Raw genomic sequence first — 7,561 nt, 5'->3', positions numbered from 1 at the left:
GGTGGTAGTTCAGTTAAAGAGGTGAGAGAAATTAGTTGCCAGGTAAAGGAGCTACTGTCGCGAGGGCACTTTTCAATCTGCAAATGGTGTTCAAATGATGCAGGAGCCCTTGAAGGGAGTCATACAGCGACAAGGAACAGTTACTAAAATTCCACTATTGATCGGAAAACGCCAAGGCCTTGGGTTTGGCCTGGGATTCGGCGTCTGATCAGTTCCTATTTAATTTCTTTCAAATACCGACAACTCATCCTCCCACCAAGCGAATTGCATTGTCAACAATTGCAAATTCTATGATCCACTTGGACAAATTATACCAATAATTACAAAATCTAAAACCTTTCTAGAATCCTTATGTTGTGCTAATGGGATGACGTAGTGCCAGAGCCCATTCTTTCGTCATGGGGGGAGCTGACCTCTCAGTTGGTAATCATCAAGAACATAAAATTTTCACTATTTGCAATGCAACCACAGGCTTCCGTTGAATTGCATGGATTCTGCGATGCTAGCCTATCAGCGTATGGAGCGTGTTTATATTTGCGATCGGAGGTTAATGGAGAATTAAGGGTCCATTTGCTCTGTGCCAAGTCGAGAGTAGCTCCCTTGAAAGCCTTGACAATTTTAAGATTGGAACCCTCGGCAGCACTATTATTGAGTGAGCTTATCGTAGCGAACTGCTGGTTTAACTCGTCTATTGTGGTGGCATGGATTAGCCAGCCTCCCAGAGAGAGTTCAACATATTTGTGTCAAACAGAATCGCGAAAATACAGAAGATGAAGAAAGACATGACTTGCCATCACGTTCCGACAATTTTAAGTCCGGCAGAGGATGTACCCTAAGAGAATTACTGGATCGTTCCCTTTGTGCTAAGTGACCTTTTTATCTTCTTCAAAGCTCATCGAATCGGCCCTCTCTGCTGCAGCCAGTTTAGGATCTTCCAGAGCGTCATTCCGCAACTCTAGTTGGAGCCGTTTGCATTGACGTTTCGAGCTGTAAGTTCATCAACACTTTCGATATGTTGCAGCGCGTATTTGCATACATTCATCGTTTCATTGCCAATTCCAAAGCAAAGCATTCCTCTAAAAGACCTTTTTTTGGTTGAGAAGATACACCTGGGAACTGTACTGCTTCTGAGTAGCATCCAACAGGTTCAATTGGCCAAAGAGCCAGGGCAAGCCGTGTGCACAGGCAAGCGGTCTGATTTTACTGAGTCCAATGCTCGGTTTCGATGGATTACTTCGCGTTTCTGGAAGGCTGCAGAACTCAAACTTGGACTATAAGAGGCATCCGATATTGTTACCTAAGGATCATGCAGTCACAAAGGCAATCATCGTTCATTTTCATAGAATATTTTGCATGCAGAATCACAAGCGTTGCTTGCCATATAGAGGATAAGTTCAAGGCGGCAAAATATCATTTTTACAGGGTCTTCGGACGCTCCGTCTTCCTTGATGAATTGCGAACTCTGTCTTATGAGATTTCCGCCATTCTCAACTCTCGATAAGGAAGGTCGGAAACAGTGTTGCAACTTGAGCGCATTGAAGAAATCAGAATAGCCATGGTCCGTACTGCTACGGGCAGTTAAAACAGTACCTCTTTCAACGAGTGGAGTATGTTTGGAGCAGACCGCAAGCGCCTAATTATGCGCGCATACGTGTACCGCTGCACCTGCTGCGCTCTTAAGCGTTCTCTTCTTTAGCTACTGTCTATGTCTTCTTCTGTCGCCTTATCTATACAGCAAAGCTACATTGTAAGCTCTCTAATAATTTCCTAAAATTTAACTGGACTATCTTTTGGATTATGAGAAAAGGTTTTTACCCTTGGCCTCGGCCGTTGCACTGCCATATAAATAGTTCTCTGAAATCAGGACTCGGGCAACGGACCGAGGCTAGATAGTGAGCTGTAGGTAGGTAGGTAGTGAGAGTCATCTTGAGCCTCCAAATAATGCTGGGCTCCGTTTTGATCCTCTCTTCTTGACTTTGCCTTCCTCAGTACCATCCCGAATCATTGAGAAAAGCATGGATGGCAGCAATTTTGCATTTCCATGCTTCGAAGTACGGCGTCCATAGAAAACGCATAGAATCGGTTCCAAAGAACTTTTTTCTTTTCGTTCTACGCGGTTTTAATTGAGATGAAAACCAATCGTTACCTTCCTATTCTAATAGGCTCCTTTTAATCAACTTACCGTCCTTGGACAATAGTAGAACGATGCTAAGAATAACCCTTATTTATAATCTTATCCATGGTGATGTGGAAAGTGCTGACTTGTTGAATCAGCTCAATTTCCACGTACCATGTATAAGTGCTACATCCTTTATACCGTTAGTGATGTGCCACTGTAGAACCTCCTTTGAATTGCAAGAACTTATTAGAACCTTTTGTGCAAATTATAATGATTTGTACAAAATAATCTCCAACGTAGATAGTCTTCCCAAACTAAAATCTTTAACACTAACTCACTTAGTAAATATCCTAGCAAACAACCTGGCAGCACGTCGGTAGTCAATTTCCTCGTATTCTGTCCTATATATTCCATCGTGCATACTAACACCTAACCCAAATAGTAGTGCATCAACGTCCCAGCGATTTTAGCTGGGAGGCACCGGAGTGACGCATTCTGGTTATTCTTAAAGCTGGGTAAGTGCTTTGGCGTCTCCTGCTCCGTTGGTGCTTTTCACCTACTGAAGTTTGTGTTATGGGGTAGTACCATCTTCATTGCACGCTATTCTATCGCCCAGAACAGTTTCGCTATTCTCTGGCTAGCTCGTCCGCTTTCTCATGTCATTGTGTCCTAGCATACAGGTTATTCTGATGTCGTTATCTCGAGCAAGATCATTTAGGTCATCCCTGCATTCTGCTACTAACTGCTCTCTAGAGCTTTGATAGTCGCCTGACAAACAGAGTAGATCCTCACATTGGTATTCCTTAGGCCTTGCTTGTATTGAGAGTGTTGCTGCCTCCAATATAGCAAGAACCTCAGTTTGGAAGACTGTCGCTGGCTCTGAAAGACTAAAGTCGATTCAATCCCCCAGTTCTTATCGAAAATCCCTGCCCCCACCCCTCAAGTCATTTTGTAGCAATCGGTGTAGAGTGATACCTTATCTTGTTCGGTTACTCAGTCTCTGTTGTATTCTTGTTAGCTTTGTAATATTGTTGGCTCTGGCGAGTGCCGGGCCTAGAGCCCCATACGTTAATATTGGCGTTACTACGTTACGGTCTTACCATGCTTTATCTTCTTCTTCGACGTGACTCACCCCTTCATGTGTTGCTGACTCAGTTGATTGAGACTCTAAGTAATCAACGCTCTTTTTACAGAATTTTTATTTTTCCTGGCATACTCTCATTCCTGCTTCTAAAAGTTTTTCCCGGCCGCGGTTGGAGGTCGATTTATTAAATTATATAATTTTTTAATTTTTTTTTTGCAATTATTACAATTATTATTATTAAGTAAATTTACTTTCATAAATATGAACCTTACCTTACCGAAAACTGTGTAAGTCGGTTACGATGGGCGTCAATTAATTAGATTTGGTTTAGATATTTTAATAATCATTTATTTATCGAATAATCATTTATGTCCCCGAAGCCTGCTAAGGTAAAGGTTAGTATAAAGATGTATTTAATATTTTATATAAACAGAGCAAAGGCTGTGGAGTACAGTTTTGAGAATAACTATAAGGTCTAATCCAGCTGCAGCTCGAGGTCTTTGCTTGATTGTAGGACTGCCGCCAAAGTGCAGGAACAGCATTTGATATCCAGCCAGTATAGATGACCGAGTGTTCTGGCCGGACTCCGGGTGATTGCGCCCGGAGTGCGGAGTCGGTACTTTCTTTACTGCGGGTGTTGGCCACCGGATATCGACAGTTTCTATTTGTGGGAACAGGGTGTGTTAACTTACAAACCTAATTTTCACGTGAAGAGAGATGTTCTTTCGATTTTCGCTTTCATTTGCTTGTCGATAACATCAGTTAGACTAAAAATGTTCTAGTCCGCTCCGAAAAATTAAAACAGGAAAAACAAGAAACACATGTATTTTTTATTTCTATTAAACATTTGATCTTAATGTATTACCGTATTTAAGTATTTTACAAGCTACTATAATTACCAAAGTCACTCCAAAAAAGTGTTTGGGTCGAAATATCAAAGTAAACTTATTTCATGCTTTTCCAGGTTCTGATCGCCAATTCAGTGACCGATTTAATTTGACTGGTATACATTTTTATAGCCTTAAAGCACGTGCGGCTGTTCTCTAACATGGAACATGGTTTTTTAGGTTAAATCAAATTGTACACGTAAAGAATACTTTGATCTTACAACCACAACACTCCTTAATTACTGTGCCTGTACTATTCAAATATAACAAAGGAAATGTTTATAGCTTCGCCGATTGTCTACATTGAGTTTCCAGACAATGACTGTAGTTGGGATATTTTAGGACGAATCATCATAGTGGACTTTTTCAGGGTATAGTCCCAACCCCTCCAACGAAACCACACTATCCCTTGACGAGCTGTTAGATCTTGTGGATCATGCAAGTAAAGACCATTTAATCCCCTGCCACAGGACTTCCACCACCAGCCACCCTAAAAAAAATAATTCATACAAATTTATATAAAATGCTATGTATAAGGTCAATTTTTTATACTAAGTTTAATAAATAAAAGAATCTTATTTCCGAAAATTTAAATTTAAATTTAAAATTTGCACTGCCATCAATTGAAAGTGTATTTTTTTTACATTTTCTTTTATATCTTATGACCGTTCATATGACAGATATATGAAATATTCTTTCGATTTTAATAAAATTAAAACAAAAATTATAGAATAATAAAAAAATGATCATTTTTTAAACTTGATGAAAATCGGTTGAAAACTAAAATAGATTTAATTTTTAATTATATTAATTTCTCGATCGTTCCTATGGCAGCTATATGATATAGTCATCCGATCCGGCCCGTCCCGACATATTTACGAGTGAGAGTATATAGAAGTGTAACTGTAAAGTTTTACTGAGATCAAAATCAAAATCAAAATTGAGGGACATGCGTAGGATCGTACAAATGAAATGACAGACGGACGGACAGACGGGCGGACAGACTGACGGACAGCCAGACGTGGCTAGATCGACTCCGCTGTTGATGCTGTATATATATATATATATATATATCTATATATACTATATATGGTCGGAGATGACTTCACCACTGCGTTGAAAACTTGTGACTGAAATTTTAAAACCCTGCAATGGTATAAAAATTAATACAATATAAACTTTACATACATAAAACGAAGTATGGCATACTTTCATTAAATTCGAATAGACATATTTTATATTCAGTTTTACAGCTACAGTTTTATATGTAGAGTTTTGCATTTTTCTCTTTATTTAACGATAGTTTCTATGGCAACTTAAAGATATAGGCGTCAGATTTTCATATATCAGATGTAACGTTTTTCTCTGCTCGGGGTAGATCTAAGTAGCGACTAAGGAACCTATACAAGAATCTTTGTAAAGAAAGATGGAAGTGACAGTAGGAATTCGAATAAATGAGTTATGAACACCTATGAGAGATTTGAGCTCCGAATTTTTAACCTTGTATCAGCGGCTGGGGCCGGTTAAGTGACAGCGAACGGTGAGCCGGGAAGCGAACAGCAAGCGAAAAATCCGCTCTGCTTATCGCAGTCTGCTTTGCCGCCAACCTCTCAAAAGCTACTTCCGCTGACACACGTTCGGCTTGCAGATCTGTTTTGCCGACCAGCCTCGCGAAAGCTGTAGGCTATGGGACGTACAAAGCTCCCAAGGCCCGGCCACCGTGTGTGTTCGCCACGATCCTGACCAGGCAACCGTGGCAGCGCTATGGACAAGGGGGTATAGCAGGTATGGTAGGCTTGGGCGCCAGACGTCCACGGCGGTCGCGCTTTGTGAGACGCGAATGATTGGCTGTGTGCGCCGGATTCAGCGAGGCGGGCGACGTGTTGGTGTCTGACTCAGCGATGACAAGGAGACCGTACGTCTGGTGGGGAACGAAAGAGGCAATCGACTTCGGCTGGGCGTGGAGGCTAGGTGGCGATTGGCACCGGATCCGCGCGTTTGACCAATCCTAAGGGCATCTCCGGCTGATATTCCAATACACGTGTTTCGCACACAAGTCCAGGGGAGGGGGAGCGAGGCACGTCTCGGCTTCTGCAAGCTTCGCGAATGGTAACGCCATGGGTAACGCTTCATCGCCGACTAAGCCTAATCTTAGCTTTACAAAACAACTTATGGCCTATTTGTTATTGTATACTCAAAGAAACTAGATGAAAAATAATAAAACAAAGGCGCAACTTTGTGTCGGGGACATTTCCGATCTCAAATGTGCGCCTCGTGAAACGGGCTTTACACAGGGTTAAAAATATCTAATAATAAAAACAACTTATTTCCATTTTTTTATTAAATGCTAGTATATACCGCTTATATATATATACCGTTACCCAAAGATGGGCAATAGAAATGCGCAGTCCTCCAGATTAACATGGAGGCAGAGGAAATCCTGTATCCCATATACGGGAAGATGGCGTGGGGCAGGGGTAGCGTATACCTGCGGCTCAAAAAGCGCCACCCCGGGGATAAGGATGATCACAGCCTGAATGCTGTGGAGAGAGGTGGAGAAAGACTTAGGTCTGGAAACCATTGCCGAAGCCGCCCAGGAACTGACGCTGGATGAGTCAGAAGAGGCAGAAGACGGTGACCTGACGATAGTAGTCAACCCTTCGAGTGGAGTTGAGCTCATAAGCGATACCCATGTCTCTAAGGGTTCAGCAGCTCAATATCTATAAGAGCAAGGTCGCGTCGGCGGAACTCCTCATTGCCATGGAGCAAGGGTCCGCCGATGTATCTCTAGCCCAAGAGCCGTGGATTGCCTCTGGCAATGCCATCGCCGGACTAAAGTCCTCAAGCTATAACGCGTTCTACTCACCATCGGTAAGCAGGAACAGAACCGCCGTACTCGTACGGAAGGGTCTTCAAGCTAAGCTTATGTCTCATTACAGCTCGGACGACCTTACTGTGATGTTGCTAGATAGTCTTTAGAAACACCCGGAACACTGACTAGGGAAAGTTCAAGCAAATAATCTCTCGGACACTCGGGACTTGTCCGGGCACAGTAAAATTCAATGAAGATATAGAAAAGCTGCTTTCAAAGCAACCCACCATACAGAGTCAGCTCAAACGCGACGATAGACTGTGGACTGAGGGCAGCGAAGACGCTCTAAAAGCACTAATGCACGCGCACTCCCAGGTTGCACAGAGGTCACCAATGCTAACAAGCACCAGGTACTAGCTACTAGGGAAGAGCATCTCCCAAATGATTTCATATTCTCTAGAAGAATCCACTGGGCTATATACTCCTTTGCGGGGATAAAAGCGCCAAGACTAGATGGAATATTTCCAGCCATGCTGTAGACGACCATAGATATTATGACTCCATTGCTAAACGCAATCTACACAGCTAATATTGGTACGGACTATATAACAACCCAATGGAGGACCTCGAGGATTTTTTTTTTAGTGCCCAAAGCATGA

General features: G+C 42.2%; 1 pseudogene; it reads left to right on the top strand.

The window, feature by feature from the left end:
* Nucleotides 1-3,765: 3,765 nt before the first annotated feature.
* On the top strand, nt 3,766-6,816 carry LOC147643646 (uncharacterized; annotated as a pseudogene).
* The last annotated feature ends 745 nt before the right edge of the window (nt 6,817-7,561 follow it).

This window comes from Drosophila serrata, unplaced genomic scaffold (genome assembly GCF_035046125.1).
Source record: "Drosophila serrata isolate PLE 108 unplaced genomic scaffold, ASM3504612v1 contig_250, whole genome shotgun sequence".
Taxonomy (NCBI): domain Eukaryota; kingdom Metazoa; phylum Arthropoda; class Insecta; order Diptera; family Drosophilidae; genus Drosophila; species Drosophila serrata.
Note: the sequence above shows the minus strand (reverse complement) of the source record. Positions and strands in the feature narration are given on the sequence as shown.